This window comes from Chiloscyllium plagiosum, chromosome 14, assembly GCF_004010195.1.
Source record: "Chiloscyllium plagiosum isolate BGI_BamShark_2017 chromosome 14, ASM401019v2, whole genome shotgun sequence".
Taxonomy (NCBI): Eukaryota; Metazoa; Chordata; class Chondrichthyes; order Orectolobiformes; family Hemiscylliidae; genus Chiloscyllium; species Chiloscyllium plagiosum.
The window spans coordinates 72827196-72847758 of NC_057723.1; the positions used below are offsets into that span (position 1 = coordinate 72827196).

General features: G+C 46.9%; 1 long non-coding RNA gene across 2 annotated transcripts in view; it reads right to left on the reverse strand.

The window, feature by feature from the left end:
- LOC122556948 overlaps positions 1-20563 on the reverse strand; it is a 56460-nt gene that overhangs the window by 8203 nt on the left and 27694 nt on the right. For both annotated transcript variants that reach the window (XR_006313720.1, XR_006313719.1), the window contains exons 2-4: positions 13658-13751; positions 4770-4847; positions 3104-3160 (exon numbers count right to left, since the gene is read on the reverse strand). This is a non-coding gene — a long non-coding RNA (uncharacterized LOC122556948). The remainder of the gene's footprint in view (positions 1-3103; positions 3161-4769; positions 4848-13657; positions 13752-20563) is intronic.

Genomic DNA, 20563 nt, shown 5'->3' on the forward strand with positions numbered 1-20563 from the left:
CCTATCCATGCCCCTCATGATTTTATAAACCTCTATAAGGTCACCCCTCAGCCTCCGATGCTCCAGGGAAAACAGCCCCAGCCTGTTCACCCTCTCCCTGTAGCTCAAATCCTCCAACCCTGGCAACATCCTTGTAAATCTTTTCTGAACCCTTTCAAGTTTCACAACGTCTTTCCGGTCAGGAGGAGACCAGAATTGCACGCAATATTCCAACAGTGGCCTAACCAATGTCCTGTACAGCCGCAACATGACCTCCCAACTCCTGTACTCAATACTCTGACCAATAAAGGAAAGCGTACCAAACGCCTTCTTCACTATTCTATCTAACTGCGACTCCACTTTCAAGGAGTTATGAACCTGCACTCCAAGGTCTTTTTATTCAGCAACACTCCCTCAGTGTGGACTTGCTGGGCTGAAGGGCCTGTTTCCATTCTGTAGGGAATCTAAACAACCTGTTGTCAACCACCAGTAGTTCCCATTAATAGCTATTCATTCTCTCAGGCTGACCTTTGGCTGTCCAATGATTTTCTCTTCTTTTCAGAGGCAAGGGTGTGACTGATTGAGTCAGAACTGACATGCAAAAGGTTCTTATATTCTTGGCTGAATTAGATAAGACCATAACATCATAAGTTTGGACCAGAATTAGGCCATTGGGCGTTTCGAGTCCGCCCAATATGATATGCTTCTCAACTCCATTCTCCTGCCTTCTTCCCGTAACCCTGATCCCCTTGCTTGTCAAGATGCCCGGCATGTAAGCCAACTGGAATAGTGCACAATTTGAACCTTTGGTTACAATTACGGAAATTTTGTTTGAACATTTAAAACCTTGCCAGTCTCCTCAGAAAACAAGACCAAATTCCTCAATCATTCCTCGTGACTTAAGCGTCCTGAATCTGGATTGACTTTACAGATTGTTCTGCTGCTTTTCATAAATAACACGTGATGAGATCGCCTTTATTTTATGACTGAACTGTACAACTCTCTTGGATTTGCATTTCTGTCCCTCAGCTAAGTCAATCCAAAACTTAAAATCGTGCTTTTTGTACTTCAGCCAAATCTATTTTGTCAATTCCCATAAATTTGCCCACTGTAATCCCAAAATCTCATATTGTTCATCTCAACATGTTCTCTCTATTATGGGTATTTAATTCCAAATACCATTAACTGCTGCTGCACTTCTCCTCATATCCTACTATATACTTAATACAAAACCACTGCAAAAGTTACAGAAATGGCTGCTCATTCCGTAATCCAAAATTTCCACCAAAGCTATGGCAGTGAAGTAGGAAATGGTTCAGGGCAGGGTGACACTAGGCACACAGACACACAAGATGGCTGCTGAGCCATAAGTTGGCCACTGATGCACAAGATGGCCGCCAGACCACAGTATGGAGAGAGACAGCGGAGCAAACAGATACTGCCTGGGGCCACCAGAATGCCAGCACAATGCACTCACAATCTAGTTGATTAGTTTAAGGTGGGTGAGGGAAAGAGTGCACATGAGAAGCGCCGAAGTGTCTGAGTCCAGCCAGCACCTTTGATAGAAATGCTCACAGTTTGATATGGACTCAGTACAAAGTGCTAATAGCCAGGGCTGCAGTAATCGTCCTTCTCAGGAAGAGCGATTAGCGCTCATTACTACAGCAATGGACTTCCACGCAGACACTGAAACTGACAATGTCTGTGCTGAAACTGACAACGACTGAGCTGCAATGAACAAAGGTTGCGCTGGAACTGACAATGACTGCACCGAAACTATCAATGATTCTGCAATGTTTACAATAAGCAAACTATGTTACAAAGACATCACTGACCTATTATATTACAAAATGTATAAAAGTATCTGTGCTCTGAGTTGAGAGAAGACTCACAGCTTCTCACTGTGCTGTTGGTGTCTTTCTGTCCCTGGAGCTCTGGTATATCCTTGTACAATAAACTCTGTCACTGAACCCTGACTCTGACTCTGAGGCTGGTGATTTTCCCCACAACAGCAGGAGACGAAGAAAACATCTCTCCGAGTAATTACATTGCACTATCCATCAAGAAAAGTCTGAGTAGCACAGCATCTCAACTTGGACATATACCCATTGTTATTTCAGTGTGAGATCCTGGGACTACCTACCCAACAACACTTTTGAAAGTGGCACATAGATTGTATCGGTTAAGGAAGTGGACCCACCCTTGCTTTTTGGGATAACTTGCAAGCAGCACTCGTATTCATAAGATGCGTAAGCTCAAGAGAAAAATAAATCTCCAAACTGCGTCTGCTGTTTGCCAGTTCTGAGGAAGGGTCACTTGCCCTGAAATGTGAACTCTGATTTCTCACCATAGATGCTGCCAGACCTGCTGAGCTTTTCCAGTCATCTCTAATTTTGTCTCTGCAGTTTGCTGGCCCAATTGCTTCAAGAATCAAATTAGTTCTATTTTCCTCCATAATGCTTATTCTTCTGTTGAAGTGATCACATTGCAATTCCACTTGCTTCTTAAAGATGATTAGATTCCCTACAGGTTGGAAACAGACCCTTCGGCCCAACAAGCCCACACTGACCCTCCGAAGAGTAACCCACTCAGACCCATTTCCCTCAGACTAATGCACCTAACACTATGGGGCAATATAGCATGGCCAATTCACCTGACCTGCACATCTTTGGACTGTGGGAGGAAACCGGAGCACCCGGAGGAAACCCACGCAGACACGGGGAGAACGTGCAAACTCCACACAGACAGTCACCTGAGACTGGAATTGAACCTGAGACCCTGGTGCTGTGAGGCAGCAGTGCTAACCACTGAGCCACCGTGCCGCCCCATCACACGAAAATAAACAAGGACTAACTCTTTCAAAGAACACTATCAATCAAATGGTCTCCTTCTCTGATGCAAGGATGAATAATTCTGCAGCTTTCACGGTGTACCTATTGCAGGTTATCATGAGAAGGTTTTACTGATAGTACAACCTGAAACCTATTTGACGAGACTCCTGTGGGGCAAAAATGGTTGCATCAGCTGGTTGGGCCGAATGGTCTGTGCTCTCAATCCTGTGCAGTTTTATGATGGCATTAGTAAGAATGACATGCATACAGGAGACCACATACAAATTCGTTACCTTCAATCTCTCTAAATCTGGTCGGCCAGGCAAGGATATCTGAGGTGTGTGAAAAGCCTATTCGATGAAAAGAAGAAAACAATTACTCCATCATCATCAAAGATCAAGTTTAGATCAGGTGAGAAGTGCTTTCAATAAAATCCCATTTGGCGCACCAAGTCCATACCAGCCCTCCTAAGAACAACCCACCAACGCTATAACCCCTGCATTTCCCACGGCCAATCCACCCAAACCTGCATGTCTTTGGATTGTGGGAGTAAACCGGAGTAAACCCATACAGACACAGGGAGAATGTGCAAACTCCACACAGACACTCGGCCGAGGCTGGAATTGAACCCGGGTCCCTGACGTTGTAAGGCAGCAGTGCTAACCACTGAGATCCGTGATGCTCAATTACATTTTGGAAAGACTGAAGGTTCATGTTTTCCTCCTCCATGTATACATTCAACAGCTGATCGCACAGAAATCTATAATTCCAGATTTAAGAGAAACGTGCTGATACTTTTAGACATTAGCAGAGGTCTTGCGCCCACACAGAGCAGACATCAAGGTCATAGAGTCATCAAGATGTACAGCACGAAAACAGACCTTTGACCCAACTCATCCATGCCCACCAGATATCCTACACTGATCTAGTCTCATTTGCCAGCATTTGGCCCATATCCCTCTAAACCCTTCCTGACCATGTACACATCCAGATGCCTTTTAAATGTTGTAATTGTACCAGCCTCCACCACTCCCTCTGGCAGCTCATTCCATACACGCATCACCCTCTGCATGAAAGAGTTGCCCAGTAGGGCAATTTTGGTGTCCCTGCTATAGGAAGGATATTGAAAGGATTCAGAAAAGATTTACAAGGATGTTGCCAAGGTTGGAGAGTTTGATCTATCGGGAGAGGCTGAATAGGCTGGGGCTGTTTTCCTTGGAGGGACAGAGGTTGAAGAGCGATCTTATAGAGGTTTATAAAATCATGAGTGGCACGGATATGGCAAATAGACAAGGTCTTTTTTTCCCAGGGTGGGGGAAGGTCCAAACTAGAGGGGATAGGTTTAGGGTGAAAGGGGAAAGATTTAAAAGGGACCTCCATGTAGATGATGGTGCGTATATGGAGCAAGTTGCCAGAGTATGTGGTGGAGGCTCGTACAATTACTGCCTTTAAAAGGCATTTGGATGGGTACATGAATAGGACGGGTTTAGAGGGATATGGGCCGGGTGCTGGCAGGTGGGACTAGATTGGTTTGGGATATCTGGTCGGCATGGACGAGTTGGACTAGAGGGTCTGTTTCTGTTCTGTATAACTCTATGATCCTGTGGCAATATGTGAAGAAAATGAGGATTGCAGATGCTGGAGAGTCTGAGGGGAGAGTGTGGTGCTGGAAAAGCACGGCCGGATCGGGGGCATCCGAGGAGCAGGAGAGTCGATGTTTTGAGCATAAGCACTTCATCAGGAAGGTGATGCCCCTCGTGCACATTCCTGAAGAAGGGTTTATGCTTGAAATGTCGACTCTCCTGCTCCTCGGATACCCCCTGGCCGGCTGCGCTTTTCCAGTGCCACACTTTTTGACAATATATGAAGAGGCAGATCTGGATTTCCATAATGAAAATCACTGGCCGCTACACAAAGAGAGACGCTGAATGCAATGGGAGCGGTTTCACGCAGCAGTACCTTCTTGGCTTGTAGAACCTCATCGGTGGATTTGGAGCGATTCTTGACACTCTGTTTCTGTGGTGAACTTGTTTCAGTCTGGGAGGAAAAATACAAGTGGAGAGATTCATTTAAACAGTAATCAGAGAGATCCAATCCATTTAGTGTCTCCAGACAAGACCATCAGACTGTCTTCCATTCGTTCACAAGACAGTACAATGATATTCAACAAACTTTTCATCAGACCTATTGGAACTGCAGCGTGTGAGTTGATCAAATATTCCGGATAACCAAGAGGTATGCATTACCGCAAGTAATCCCTGACCAAGTTAAGCTTCCAGACAACAACATCCCTCAAAAACTCTATTATAAAAACAGCAACCCACCTCCAAAAATCAACATAAAAACATAGGGTATGTAACAGAAACATAATGCAGGAGCTGCGCCTATCACAATTAGATTTTATTAGACGTCGATATCACGGTAGATCATGGTAATTGAGGAGGAAATTACTGCTTGCCTGCCCTCGGCATGCTGCATTGCTCCAGTGAATCACCATAAGACCATAAGACATAGGAGTGGAAGTAAGGCCATTCAGCCCATCGAGTCCACTCCGCCATTCAATCATGGCTGATGGGCATTTCAATGCTACATACCTGCACTCTCCCCTTATCCCATAATTCCTTGTGAGATTAAGAATTTATCAATCTCTGCCTTGAAGACAATTAACGTCCCGGCCTCCACTGCACTCCATGACAGTGAATTCCACAGATGGAAATGTGTTGCTGGAGAAGCGCAGCAGGTCAGGCAGCATCTAGGGAACAGGAGAATCGACGTTTCGGGCATTAGCCCTTCTTCAGGAATGAGTGAATTCCACAGGCCCACCATTCACTGGCTGAAGAATCGTCTCCTCATTTCCCAGTGTCCACCTTTTCTAAGTCATGCATTATCTTTTAAGTTTCTATTAGATCTCTCCTCAACCTTCTAAACTCGAATGAGTACAATCCCAAGATCCTCAGTCGTTCATCATATGTTAGGTCTACCATTTCAGGGATCATCTGTGTCAATTTCCACTGGACACCCTCCAGTGCCAGTATGTCCTTCCTGAGGTGTAGGGCCCAGAATTGGACACAGTATTCTAAATGGGGCCTAACCAGAGCTTTGTAAAGTCTCAAAATCACAGCGCAAACTGGAGGAGGAACATCTCATCTTCAGACTAGGCACTTTCCAGCCTTCTTGACTTAACATTGAGTTCAACACCTTCAGATTGTGAACCCACTCCCACTCCTCCCCTCTCTTTTAACTTTACTTGTTACATTCTCTGTCACTATGTCCTTTCTCCCCTCCCCCCCACCCCAGAGGGACTGTCTACTCTTTCCAGTTCTGAAGAAGGGTTACACCTGAAACATCGACTGCTCCACCTTCTGCTGCTGCCTGGCTTGCTGTGTTCTTCCAGCCTCCTGCCTGTGTCTATCTTGGATTCCAGAATCTGCAGTTTTTTTCTTTGCCTTTTTCCAGTCTGGTAGGTACACACACCATTGTTCTGCCCCTCTCAGGAGCCTTTCTCTGTCAGTACTCTCCCCTCCACCCATTGCATAAACGGTGCACCCTCCACACGGCATGTCAGCTCTGACTAGGAGTCATCTAGACCTGGAGTGTTAGCTTGCTCTCTCTCTCTCTCTGTGGCTTTTGGCTGAGCCGATGTGATCTCGGGCATTTTTTGTTCTCAGGGGTATTTGAGGGTTTTTCTTTTGCTGGTTTGTCAAGACTGCCAGTTTATAAGATACCAGTTAAAACAAAGCTTGCTGTAGTCCTTTTGCGTGTCCTCATACAGACAGCACATTGACTGCAACTAAAATGTCCGAAAGTACACTTTGCAATTTGCCTTGAGGAATCTGATCCAGAAAGGGAGAGGCGAGAAATAGTGGCTGAAAATCTGGACTGAATCCAGGCCGCAGGAGCTACTGATTGATGATGAGAAGGGTAATGCCACACTCTTTGTCCTAACTTCAGGAGGAATAAAATAAGTCGGAGCAAATTACTGGAGATGTTGGATTCTGTCCTGAAAACAACAAATGCTGGATGATCACAGTGGGTCAGGCAGCATCCATGGAGAGACAACAAGCTAACGTTTCGAGTTGAGATGACTCTTCATCAGAGCAGACGTGAAGTGGGGAGGGGGCAGCGCTTATGTTATGGCTAAAACAAAGGGAAGGAGTGGGAGAGGATTGACAACCTGAAGGTGTTGAACTCAATATTTACTCCAGAGGGCTGTAAAATGTTGAACTCTATATTAAGTCAAGAATGGTCTGGCTGGGTTGGTTAGCTCAATTAGCTGGTCTGTAATGCAGAGTAACACAACAGCACAGGTTCACTTCCTGCCCCAGGTGAGGTTACCATGATTCTCAATCTCTCCCCATATCTGAGGCATAGTGACCTCAGGTCAGACCACGTCCAATTGCCTCTTTAATGAGAGAGCAGCTTTGTGGTTCACTAAGGACTAAGGTGACCTCCCATTCATAAAACGTCAATCCTCTGAGCCTATGTATGATTCAAAACCTGCTTTCTAAATCCAGTTCAAATCCATTTCCTGCCTTTTCTGATGGGTGCCAGTGTTAAATTGCCCCATAGTGTTCAGGGATGTGCAAGGTAGGTACATTAGTCAGGGGTAATTGTAGAGTAATAGGGTAGGGGAATGAGTCTGGGCGTGATAGCCTTCAGAGCATCAATGCGGACCTGTTGGGCCAATTGGCCTGTTTCTACACTGTGGGGATTCTATGGTCTTCTAAAAGAAGAGGAAACTAAGCAATGAACCAAGTAATGTAGGCACATGCGTGAAAATGTTCAGTTCAGTAATAATGAAGAAATGTTGATTTATACCAAAATTACAATTATATGCAATTTTATGTGGCAATGTGGGAGTGATTCCATATTCCTTACTGTGCTATCTCCGTGATAGAAATAATTACAAACTTGTCACTGAACTGGGCCTGGTCATAAGGCAGCTGGCTATAAACTCTAACTGTGTCAGACCAGGTAAACCTTCACATCACTCAATCACCCTGGACCATTATACACCATTACTGACTTACTTTTCATTCCAATTCCCAGTTGACAGGGTCAAGACTCACCTCCTGGCTGTCTCTGAGGGGTAGTTTTATCGGAGGTGCTTCTGCTATTGAACTGAGTTCCTTTCAACAGGCCCCACTACCTGCTGATGGAGGCCACTCTATGCTGGTCTGTTGGCCATCAAAGTCACTACAGCCCTAAACATTTACATCACTGTGTCATTTGAGGTTGCCAGTAGAGATCTCAGTGACATCATGTCGGAGGGCAAGGTGCTCAGTAGTTAGCACTGCTGCCTCACAGCATGGGGGCCCAGATTTGATTCCATCCTCGGGCGAGTAACTATGTGGAGTTTGCACATTCTCCCCGTGTCTGTGTGGGTTTTCTCCCACACTCGAGAGATGTGCAGGTTAGGTGGATTGGCCATGCTGAATGGCCTGGACAGAGTGGATGTTGGGAAGATGTTTCCATTGGTAGGAGAGACCAGGACCTGAGGGCACAGCCTCAGAGTAAAGGGAAGACATTTTCGAACCAAGGTAAGTCAGAGGGTGGGAAATCTATGGAATTCACTGCTATGGAAGGCTGTGGAGGCCAGGTCATTGAGTATATTTAAGATGGAGATAGATAGGCTCTTGAGTGTCAAGAGGATCAAGGGTTACAAGAAGACAGTGGGAGAATGGGGTTGAGAAAGTTATCAACCATGATTGAATAGTAGAGCAGACTCGATGGGCTGAATGGCCTAATTTCTGCTCCTATGTCTTATGGTCTTATTCTACTGCCAGCAACATCTTGCCACAGTCGCTCCCTGCACCCTGTGTCCCACATCAATTATCCTATACTATCTACTCTGCCAAAATGTATGGTGCAGGAAAAGCACACCCGGTCAGGCAGCATCCAAGTTGATGTTTCCTGCTCCTCAGATGCTGCCTGACCTCCTGTGCTTTCTCAGCACCACACTTATTGACTCTAATCTCCGGCATCTGCAGTCCTCACGTTCCCCTACTGTCTACTCTGTCCTGCAGCACATCTGTACCAGCACTAACGGCCACGTCACCCATTATAATCTCACTCATCACCCCCTCCCCACACAGGAGAAAGCAGCCCACACAAAGGACAGAGAGAGCCTGACGGACACAAGGTAATGCGCAATACCCAGGTCCTGACTCCCTAAAGGGAGGGGATCCCGGCCCTCGCAGGAGGAGACCAGGCAGAAGAGTTACGGAAAAATCCATGTCCCGCCAGCTCCATGCCATCCCAAGGGAGCAGCTCACTGTCACCATCTGAAGGGATGGGAAATAATGGACACATACACCCCATTGGCAAAAATACCGAGTAAGTACCACTCTTCAGTCCACTGCACCTCCCACATAGTCCTCCCTGCACAGTATCAGTCCCAGTTATTGCACAGCACATCCAATCACTGACCTTGAAGCCTTCTCTCAATATTGTTTTGCGATCTCCATGATCCAGCTTTGGCCTCTGCAACCTCAAACTCCACCTCTCAGGTCCAGAGCACTGAGGCCTCATGGGAAGCATCGTCAAGGTTACCTCCTGCACCCCTCACCAGCCCAGGTACTGACACCTCCTTGGGGGGATTTCAATCTAGCTGGCCCCTCGCTGCCCACAGCTCCGCAGCCAGTGGAGGAAGATGTGCCCCAGGCCCCTGACATGCAGAGAGCTGGCAGAGACCAGGAACCCGCTCAGGCCCGGGTTCGGAGAGGACCCTCTGGAATCGGGAATTAGGACCTTCATCCATGGGCACAGGGAGACATAGCAATGGCGGGAAGGAGGGGGGGAGGGAATGGCCCTCAGCGCCCAGGATCTGCAACAGTGCAGCGAGTCATGTGACTGTCTCCAGGGACAGAGTGGTGGTTGCCATGGAGATCCAGGCCCAGCATCCTCAGGTTCCTACATTTCCTGTTCTCCATCACCCCCAACCAATGGCCCTCAGCGCCCAGGATCTGCAACAGTGCAGCGGTTCACGCGACTGTCTCCAGGGACAGGATGGTAGTTGCCATGGAGATCTAGGCCCAGCATCCTTGGGACAGCGAGGACCCTCAACGCTAGCCCCCCTGACAAGCAGACAGGGCAATGCCAGGAGGTCACCAGCCTGCACACAACCCTCGAGCGTTGTAACCTCAGGACAGCAGCCCTGAGATGTAACCTGGCCCAGGCTGTGAGACCTATGCTTAAAGTGTCCCTGCAGCAGCCTTTCAATGTAGTTCCATGGGAGCTTCCAGAGTGCACTGCATCAGGATAGTGGTCCTGGTGGGTTGGCAGGTGTCAATGTACATGGACAAAATGGGCGTGTGGCTGGTGCCCCTGTGTGACCTTTGACATGGAGGTCGCTTGGGGCAAGTGGCAAACGGAATTCATCAGGCACCCGCTCCGGTTTCCTCGCCAGGTTAGCCCGAGCTCGAGGTGTTTGGTAAGGTGGAAGGGCTGGGGTGCCGCATCTTACAGAGGCGAGTTGAGGACACAGTTGGGATACAGCTACAGGAGGAGCAAGCAGTGGAGGAGTCACGGTTCCCAAGCCAACGACCAACTGCAGCGCCCAGAGGAGCATCGGGTCAGGAACAAGAGGAAGGAAGGTCAAAGAGCTCACGGTCGAGTGAATTACACAAACACCAATTGGGCATGGAGAAGAAAACGGAAAAGATGTCCTGCTCTGCCAAATATATCAAAGCTATTGCAGTCATAACATGCAATGTAAACAGAAACCCAAGATGGCGCCGGAGAGTGGCAACTCTTTGCGGAAACAACACTTTTCACTGTATTTTGGTACATCAGACAATAATGATGATTTTAATGAATTATAAATAATAACAAGCAGTAATCTCAATCATGTGACATCTCGCCACTGCCTAGCGAGAATTTCAACATGCTGCTTTTTCAAAAGCATAAAAGGTGGAGTAGGATGACTGTGAAATCGAAAAATGTGATGTCTGCAGATGCTGGAGATCAGAGTCGAGAGTGTGGTGGTCGAAAAGCACAGCAGGTCAGGCAGCATCCAAGGAGCAGGAGAGTCGATGTTTCAGGCATAACCTCATTATCAGGAATGATGTTTGCGGGCTGGAGGGCTGAGAGATAAATGGGAGGGGGTTGGGGCTGGGGGGAAAGTAGCTGAGGAATAGACTGTACTCTGCTGCACATCTTACCAAAGCCCTTGTCATGCAGGCCCCTATAAGCTTCCATCTGTTGCTTCTGTGGACAATCCACTTGTTGTATTATGTGGTCCCTTTGTAACTGACATGCGGCTGCACATATGTTCAGTATCAAGGGTTAGCGTTACTTATATGCGGTCAGTGTGTTCTCAGCTCAGACCCTTCCCAGTTGCCTCACCAGTGACGCTCAGAGAAGACATTGAAGGAACAAGTGGAGATTTTGTCTTGTTCTCCAGATGGGACTGACACACACCACAGCTGTCTGCGACTGATCACATTGTACTTGGAGGGAGAAGCACATTCGTGGTCATCAGGGAATCGAAGGATGAGAGGGAGGGAGGGTACAACAACTGGAGAAGATCCACCTGGGGAGGCTGTGTGCAGGCATCATGGGAATCAGCTCATAAACCATGGATACCACATAGCTTCTCATGCTCCTTCACGAGATCAGAAGTCACATGACACAAGATTATAGTCCAACAAAGTTTATTTGGAACCACAAGCTTTCAGAGCGCTGCTCCTTCCTCAGTTGACTTCACCTGACATAGGGGCAGCGCTTCGAAAGCTTGTGGTTCCAAATAAACTTTGTTGGACTATAACCTGGTGTTGTGTGACTTCTGATCTCGTTCACCCCAGTCCAACACCGGTACCTCCACATCATGGCTTCCTTCTCACATGCACAACCATCTTCACTACATCCCTCCCTGTTCCCTTCATCCTACAATGAAGAACATTCGAGACACGCGGACAATGTCAGCATCAATGCTATACTGACACCTGGTGTCCAGGTCGCCTGTATTTTCCATCCTGCTCTAACTCCAGTTGCAGTTTGCAGCTTCAAGAAAGGATTCCACTCACGTGGAATTTTTCATGCTCTGGAATTTCCCAGAGGAGTACTTATCATGCTAAGTCACGACTCTAATCTTTCCAGTGATAGCGAATGCGATTTGGATGTTGATCAGTAGCTCAAGGAGATGTAATCTTCCATTTTTAGGGTTACAACGGGATGTTTCACAGCTATATTAGAGAGCCCACAGCAACCCGATGTAATCTCTCACCTAGAATATACCATCTCTCGTCTTTGCAGCCTGCTGTACTGTGCTGGCTGTCCAAGAGGCTGAAGTGGAGGTTGGATCCATCACTTTCTGACAGGGAGGTGAGAGGACTGCTCTTCGTTGTGGACTCGATGGGCCGAATGGCCTGCTTTGATACTCCAAGGATTCTGTGACTGAGCCACAGCTGACACTTCACTGGGCGTTGGGTAGCGAATATCTTGGAGAGAGTGAGCATTGCAGATGCTGGAATCAGAATGGGAGCTGGAAAAGCACAGCAGGACAGAGAGGAGCAGGAGAGTCAACGTTTCAGGCCGTAACCCTTTGTCAGGATGTCAAGGGGGAGGGGAGCCCAGAAGTAAATGAGGGGTGGGAGGGGGGCTGGGGGAAGTGTAGGTGGGATGGTGGTAGGTGGATGCAGGTAGGGGTTTATTGTGATTGGTCAGGGGGAGGGATGGGCGTGGATAGGTGAGTGGGAAGATGGACTGGTTAGGGTCAGGTCTGGGAGGCGAGGGAAAGGGCTGGACATGGGATAAGGCTGGGGGAGGAGAAGGGATTTTAAAGCTGGCAAAGTCAAAATTGAGACCACTGGATTGTAAGATCCCCCGTCGAAATATCAGGTGTTGTTCCTCCAGTTTACGTTTGGCCAGACTCTGACAGCGCAGGAGCCTAAGGATGGAGATGTCACCCGAGGGAGTGGGATTAAAGTGGGTGGCAACTAGAAGGTTGGGTTGGTTGATGTGTACAGAGCGCAGATGGTCCACAAACCAGTTTCCACATCTGCGCTTGGTCTCCCCGATACAGAGGAGACCACATCAGGAGCAGCTGATACAATAGCAGAATGAAGGTTGGATGGATCTGGAAGGATTGTTTGGGGCCTTGGGATGGAGGGGAGAGGGGGGTGCAAGGCTGGGGTAGGAAGTGTCAGTTTCCGTGAACTGTTGCTCACCCATCCCCATTTTCACCTCCAACCCCAGCTCCATCGGCTGGCTGGTTCAGGCCAACGAACTGTCACCCTCTCAGAACCAGCAAACAGCCCTGCCATCCCATGACAGGTCGACAGTGGGTGGGCTGAGCACCTGAGCTACAAAATGCAGCAGGTCTCAGCCAGATGCCAACAGGCCCTTATTACAAAGCATGGAAACCACCTCCTATCACACCTGCCTTCAGCACAGGGGGCAAAATCTAGAGTAAGACAGAGAACTTTGGATGCTGTGGGTACAGTGTGGCGTAGAAGGAATGATACTTTGACAGGCCATTCTTACTGTTCTCTCATGGAAGTGCTCAGTCTTGCATGTGTTAATTCTAACATAGATTCCTTACAGAGCACATGGAGGCCAATCAGCCCATTGAGTCTGCACCAACCCTCTGAAGGCCATTCCACCCGGACCTATTCCCTTCCATTCAACATGGGTGAATCCACTTGACCTGCGGGAGGAAATGGGAGCACTGGGAGGAATCCGACAGGAGAGAATGGTCAAACTCTGCATACACAGTCACCCGAGGCTGGCATCGAGCCCAGGTCCCTGGCGCGGTGAGGCAGCAGTGCTAACCACTGAGCCACCGTGTCACCCCTGAATCAATCCCTCAGAAGAACACATCATTATCATAGCAGCTACACGCTTACCTTTTTCTCCATCCTGGTTGTGGTTTAGTGCAGGGGTTTTGCGAGCTAATTGTTGCTTTTTCTCTCTCTCCAGCTGATATCAATCTTCTAACTTCTGCAACGTAAATGCAGACATAAATTACAGAGTACCTCCAATTTAAGCCTGGAATATACCAAATCCTTTTCTCATTCTGTACATTTGGGAGTTTAAGAGATGCTAAAGGCACAAGTTAGTCATCCAGAACAGTAAGGCTTCAATCCAGTGAGGGAGCAACACTTGGTCATGCCACCCTGGAGCTACGGAGAGGGGGCAAAGCAGCCTCAGATCGTGGCTCTTAGCTGTGAAAATGCATACCCTCACTGCAGCTCCACAGTGAGGGCATATTTATCACTGCCTACCATTGTTGGATGATCAACCAATGTCGCCCAGCACAATTCAATGTCAATCCACTACAAAACACTTCATTGTGAATATATCTGACCACAAACCATGGTCAGCACATACTCATACAGTTAAAGTCATCAGGTAATGGTCCAACAGGTTTCGTTGAAGTCACCTGAGGCAGGAGCAGTGCTCCAAAAGCTTGTGATTTCAAATAAACCTGTTGGACTATAACTTGGCATTGTGTGACTTCTGACTTTGTCCACCCCAGTCCAACATTGGCACCTCCACATCAATACAGATAAAGCTAAAAATCACACAACACCAGGTTATAATCCAACAAGTTTATTTGAAAGTAGAAGCTTTCAGAGTGCTGCTCCGTCATCAGGTAGCTACTGGGGCAGGATCATATGCCACAGAATTTATAGCACAAGATGATAATGTCATATAACTGATACAATATATTGAACAAGCCTGGATTGCTGTTAAGTCTTTGATCTTTTAGAATGGGTTGCAGGTTTTGAGTCATTAATATGTAAGTCCCAGAACTTTTTTCAAGTCACATTATGTCTGAGCTGAGATGTCACTTTTATTTTTAAATAAAGCCTTAAGTTATCTCGGGAATGTGACTAGAAAGAAGTACTGCTATTTAATTATTAATGAATTGATACCTGCAACCCATTCTAAAAAATGAAATATTTAACAGCAATCTAAGTTTGTTCAAAATGTCGTATCAGTTGCACGCCACTCTGATCTTGCGCTGTAAATTCTGTGTCCTATGATCCTGCCCCACTAGCTACCTGATGAAGGAGCGGCGCTCTGAAAGCTAGTGCTTCCAAATAAACCTGTTGGACTATAACCTGGTGTTGTGTGATTTTTAACTTTGTCCACCCCAGTCCAGCACCAGCACCTCCTCATCAATACAGATAAACACACACTAACACAGCCATCGCAAATATACCACAACACAAATCACCATAAGACTACCCATAATGATGGAGTGGCACCTGGAAAGAGCGGATGGTTTAAGAGTCACAGCTTGAGCAAAGACAGCCATTGACATGAGTGGAAATCCAGCCAAGTTTCATTGGGCGGCTTGCTGACTCTTATCAGAATATTGCTGGTTGGTTTCACCACATGACTGTTAATCTCCAGTCACTTCACTCACACTATTACTCACCTAAGATGCCCTGTCTCAAAGTGTGCTACATTTTACCACCCCTTAGGAAATACGCGGACTCTTTGCTCCCTGATTAAAGGACCCTTGGCTGTCAGCTAAACATTCGTTTTGCACCAGGCGCGGTATTGGAACTAAGAAGATCAATTTTTCAAACAATCTGAAAGCATGAGCCAAACTTTTTCTGTTGGAAAGATGACAGCAATGAATTTGGAGAGGAAACTGCAGAGTAGGAGAGAAAAAGAGGTTACAGCGGGAATGAAAAGTTGTGATGATTGTGGATCATCACAATTGTCAGGATAATGATCCAAAATTTATTCAGAGGAGCTCTGGGAGTGCACAGTGTCAAATATCACATGGGAAACCTATAATAAGCTTAGCGTGTTTGTCTGCAACTCACCATCTGTTGATATACAGTATTGCCATGTAAATAGTAACAGCAGACATTGTAAAGACTCACATCAAGTTGGAGGGTTTGAGCTATAGGGAGAGGTTGAATAGGCTGGGCCTGTTTTCCCTGGAGCATCAGAGGCTGAGGGGTGACCTTATAGAGGTTTATAAAATCATGAGGGGCATGGATAGGGTAAACAGACAAAGTCTTTTCCCTGGGGTGTGGGAGTCCAGAACTAGAAGGCATAGGTTTAGGGTGAGAGGAGAAAGATATAAAAGTGACCTAAGGGGCATGTTTTTCACGCAGAGGGTTGAGTGTGTATGGAATGAGCTGCCAGAGGAAGTGGTGCAGGCTGGTACAATGACAGCATTTAAGAGGCATTTGGATGGGTATATGAATAGGAAGGGTTTGGAGGGATATGGGCCAGGCAAGTGTGACTAGTTTAGTTGGGACTATGTTCGGCATGGACTGGTTGGACCGAGGGGTCTGTTTCCATGCTGTGTGATTCTATATTTCATTGTTTGCATCATTCTAAGCCCTTCCTCCACCTTCACAACCTTCTGTCTCACTCCTGACACCTACTTAGCTTGCCTGCCGACCACTCAATGTTTCCCCATCTGCACATTGTCATCAATAAATCCAAATCCTCAAACGAAGGGGACACCCATCACATCAGTGCAAAAGGCAAGACTGAAGGGTAAGCGTCTACAGTCAGTCAGAAATACTGAGTGGAAAGTCAATCTTGGACCCTGTCTCGTGGTCCCTAGCATCACGGATTCCAGTCTTCGGCCAATTCAGTTCTTGCCAGAGTGCATGAAAGCAGGCTTAGCTAAAGTGAGTTGGCAAATTAGATTAAAGGTGGACCAATATAGTTGTAATGGCAGCCATTTAAGGGGATGTTTTAGAACCTGGAGAATTGGCACCCCATCCACCTCATTTAATATCATTTTGTTTCATCAGCGACAGTGACAGCCATCTACAATATGTAATGCAGGAACTCATCAAGGTTCCCGAGACACCACCTTCCAAACCCATGACATTATTTTTTGAATTACAATTAGAATTAGAATCCCAACAGTGTGGAAACAGTCCCTTCAGCCCAACAAGCCCACACTGACCCTCCGAAGAGTAACCCACCCAGACCTATTTCCTATCTTATTACTCTAGATTTACCCCTGACTAATGCACCTCACCTACACATTGCTGAACACTACAGGGTAATTTAGCATGGCCAATTCACCCTAATCCACACATTTTTGGACTGTGGGAGGAAACCGGAGCACCAGGAGGAAACCCACACAGACACGGGGAGAATGTGCAAACTCCACACAGAGAGTCGCCTGAGGGTGGAATCGAACCTGGGTCCATGACACTGTGAGGCAGCAGTGCTAACCACTGAGGCACCATGCTGCATCTTTTACTAAGAAGGACAAGGGCGGCAGATACATGGAAACACCACCCCCTGCAAGTTCCCCATCAAGCTACTCACCACACTGACTTGGAAATATATCGCTGTTCCTTCAGAGTCACTGGTAAGTATACTGGAGCATTCTAATATTCTGCGAGTCTACATACACCACACGAACTGCAGCATGGAGTCATAGAGATGTACAGCACGGAAACAGACCCTTCAGTCCAACTAGATATCCAACCAGATATCCTAACCAAATCTAGTCTCACCTACCAGCACCCGAGGCTGGGACAGAATCCAAACCCTCCAAACCCTTCCTATTCATAAACCCATCCAGATGCCTTTTAAATGTTGCAATTGTACCAGCCTCCACCACTTCCTCTGGCAGCTCATTCCATACACGCACCACTCTCTGTGTGAAAAAGTTGCCCCTTAGGTCCCTTTTAAATGTTTCCCCTCTCACCTTCAACCTGTTCCCTCTTGTTGTGGATTTCCACACCCCAGGGAAAAGACCTTGTCTATTTACTCCACCCATGCCCCTCATGATTTTATAAATCTCTAAAGGTCACTCCCCAGCCTCCAACACTGCAGGGAAAACAGCCCCAGTCTATTCAACCTCTCCCTTTAGCTCAAGTCTTCCAACCCTAGCAACATCCTTGTAAATCTTTCCTGAACTCTTCCAAAGTTTCGCAACATCTTTCTGATAGGAGGGAGACTAGACAATATTATCAAAGTGGCCTAATCAATGTCCTGTACAGCCGCAACATGACCTCCCAACTTCTATACTCAATGCACTGACCAATAAAGGGAAGCATTACAAATGGCTCCTTCATTATCCTGCTTCCTGAGACTTCACTTCCAGGGAATGAAACATTCCGTGACTGGGAATCAAACCCAGGCGCGGCAGTGAGAGCGCCAAATCCTAACCGTCCACTTCTCCAGTGCAGTTCGGGTCAGGCAAGAAATGCTGTCCCAGCCTACAATGCTAACATGTGGTGCATGAATCTGCTGCAATGTTTCCTATTCACCTGCCCCTCTGTGAAACACTGTCTTTCAGAGCTAGCCTCAACAAAGGCACTTAGTATATCAGGTCAACACATTTTCAATTTGCCGTGTTGCAAGGAAGCACAGAGGTGTTGGAGATGGAGCGGCTGCATGTTTATTGGAGGAGGCATTGGAAATCAACAACAACTTGCATTAATATGGTACCTTTGAGGGAATAAACAATCCTGTGATGCTTCACAGGGGCATCATTAGACAAAACATGGCAGCAAACCACAGAAGGTGACCTTCAGCGGTCACCAATAGCTTGGCCAAAGATTTAACGGAGCTTCTTAAAGGAGGAAACAGAGAGAGAGAGAGGCAGAGAGATCTACAGTAGGAACTCAAGAGGTAAAGATCAAAATTGTTCAAAGTATGGCCATCAATGCTGGAAGAAATCAAACTGGGGGTGCTAAAGAATGTAACATCAGAAGAGCAAAAATATCCCTAAGATATTGGTCAGTGCACTGAGTATAGGAGCTGGGAGGTCATGTTGAGGCTGTACAGGACATTGGTTAGGCCACTTTTGTAATATTGTCTGGTCTCCCTCCAATCGGAAGGATGTTGTGAAACTTTGGAAGAGTTCAGGAAAGATATTGTGGTGATGAAGGAGATAAGAGAGGTAGGGGCAGTCTTGGTCATGGATGGATCTCAAAGCTTTTGAAGGACAAGTATTTTAAATTCAGTGAATTTCTGGCCATCAGTGGTGGGAGGCTGGGAATTATCCAACTACCTGGTGACATAATTAAAACTCAGTGACCCACATGACATGCAATGCTCAGTCGTGTTGACTTGATTTCAACAGTAAATGAGAATGGATTTTTATAATGATAGCTTGCAGCATGTTCTTACCTTGTCAGAGTTAATGCATGCCTTTCCATCTCTGACAGGCATCCATCCATGCAGCAGATGTCAGTGTGGGTCACTGAGGATGGCTCCTTAGAGGTTTCCAGTCAGGATTTGTGTTTAACGGCAGGTAAAGATACTTCATTGGGAAATATACATCAACAGATAATTGAGCTTTCGACTGATGACTCACAGTTCAGGAGTGAGCATGAATGTACCGAAACTAAAGAAAACTAAGGTAGGTGCTGGAAATCTAAAATCCAAAGGTGATATGCTCAGAATGCTAAAGACAGAGTTAACAATGACGAACAAATTATTTATTTATTGGTCACTTGTATTTTACAGTGAATAATACAGTAAAACACTCAAAAGGCAACACAAGGGCTCAGTGGTTAGCACTGCTGCCTCACAGTGCTGGGGACCCGGGTTCGATCCCAGCCTCACGCAACTGTCTGTGTGGAATTTGCACGTTCTCCCCGTGTCTGCGTGGGTTTCCTTCGGGTGCTCTGATGTCCTCCCACAGTCCGAAGATGTGCAGGTCAGGTGAATTGGCCATGCTAAATTGCCCCATAGTGTTAGTTAGGGGTGAATGTAGAATAATAAGGTAGGGGAATGGGTTTGGGTGGGATACTCTTCAGAAAGCTGGTGTGAACCTGTTGGGCCGAAGAGCCTGCCCCTCTGTGAAACATTGTCTTTCAGAGCCAGCCTCACCCAAGGTACTTAGTATATCAGGTGAACACATTTTCAATCTGCCCTGTTGCAGGGAAGCACAGAGGTGTTGGAGATGGAGCGGCTATATGTTTAGTGGAGGAGGTATTGGAAATCAACAACAACTTGCATTAATATGGTACCTTTGAGGGAATAAACAGTCCCATGATGCTTCACAGGGGCATCATTAGACAAAACATGGCAGCAAACCACAGAAGGTGACCTTCAGTGGTCACCAATAGCTTGGCCAAAGATTTAACAGAACTTCTTAAAGGAGGAAACAGAGACAGAGGCAGAGAGATCTACAGTAGGAACTCAAGAGGTAAAGATCAAAATTGTTCAAAGTCCGGCCATCAATGCTGGAGGCATTCTATGAAAAACCTCAAACATCAACACAATCTGGCTCCATGTTTAATAGATTAAGAATAAAAAGGATAAATGAAGTAGTGCCCTGAGCCCTGGACCAGCTCGCCAACGACACCTGCTCTGCCTCTCCTTCTCCACCACCTCCCTGGCGCCTGGGCTAGACCCATCAACATGGGGGTCGTCACTCTTTAGATGCCAACACTTGAACACTGGGCCTAACCCACCGACGCTGAGCCCCCACTCACCGTGCAACCAGGAATCCTACAGTTCTTCAGCTGGTGAACAAGCAGCGCTCCGAAAACTTGTGATTTCATTGGCCTATACCTGGTGTTCATGTGACTTCTGACATCATTTACAATGCTGGTTAAAGATGGTCTTGTGCCATCAGTAACACTTTGTTGCTGCTACAGAGGATTGCCACCACGTGCGGCAGCTCAACGGAATTGTTCTTGTGGCAGGCTGGAAGGAAGGATACGATGGAGAGGGGTGTGCTGTCTCGAGGGAGAGCCAGAGTCAGAGGCTCGATGACCAAGCTACATACATCAGTCAGTGAGGAGACCTGTTACCATCAAGTACACTTCAATGGCGACTGTCGGAGTGATGAG